The sequence below is a fragment of the Brachyhypopomus gauderio genome, unplaced genomic scaffold (genome assembly GCF_052324685.1).
Source record: "Brachyhypopomus gauderio isolate BG-103 unplaced genomic scaffold, BGAUD_0.2 sc511, whole genome shotgun sequence".
NCBI classification, from domain to species: domain Eukaryota; kingdom Metazoa; phylum Chordata; class Actinopteri; order Gymnotiformes; family Hypopomidae; genus Brachyhypopomus; species Brachyhypopomus gauderio.
In genome coordinates this window covers 34,072-35,000 of record NW_027507332.1, presented here as the reverse complement: position 1 = coordinate 35,000, position 929 = coordinate 34,072, and positions in this window count along the sequence as shown.

Sequence of the window (929 nt, the reverse complement as noted above, 5' to 3'; positions counted from 1 at the left end):
CAGGGGCCCACCTCGGTACCGGACGCCCACCATCGGTGCAGCAGGGGTGCGCCGTCAGCGTGGGGGAGAGAGCCCTCGTCAGCTCCCAGCACGCGCGCGCGCTACTGTGGGACGTAACCGAGAAATGAGTGATTCCGTGACCAGGCGGGGTGAGGCCAAGCATGTGTTGAACTAACCCGATCCACTGCTGGCTCTCACCCGTACACCATGGACGCCGATAGCGGACACCTGTGTAGACAGACCGGCCTTCAACGCTTCCCTCAGACGGTTCCGGGTGAGGATCGTGTCTTTTCAGACCGAGGCCTCCCCATAGAGGCATGCCCGCTGGTTTGGGGAGGAACTACCCGGGCGGCACAGAAGGTTTCAACCCTAGGCCCAACCCAAGGCCTGTGTCTCGGTCATCATGATCATACCGAGGCTGCCGACCTCCCATCCTGAAGGAGCGCACACACCTCATGGGAGAGTTTTTGATAGGTATGTCATGTCGAGGCTGCCGTCCTCAATGAGCGCAGTCACCTCTTTTGTACAGCTTTCGTTGGTGAACGATCATACCCGAGAGGCTGCCGACCTACCCGTCCTGAAGGAGCGCATCCACCTCTCGCCCTATTCCTGTACCTAGGTATGTCGCACCGAGGTTGTGGCTCTGAGCAATATATAGGATATGAGCTCACACCTCATTGTACATTGCGCATTGGTTTGACCGTGTGTCTCTCTTATAATGACAGGGAGAAACCTTAAGTGGTAGCCCGAGAGCCTAACCCCTGGCGGGCATCGTATGCCAATAGATCGGGAGAGCTCCGAACGCCCTCGAGATTGACGCTCTCCCTAAAAACCTGCTGGTAGGTTTTTGCAATCCACCGTACGCGTTTTCCTCCACGGCCGGGGAGGTTCTCGCCAGCCATGCCCGCCAAGGCAAATCTTCCCTCGGA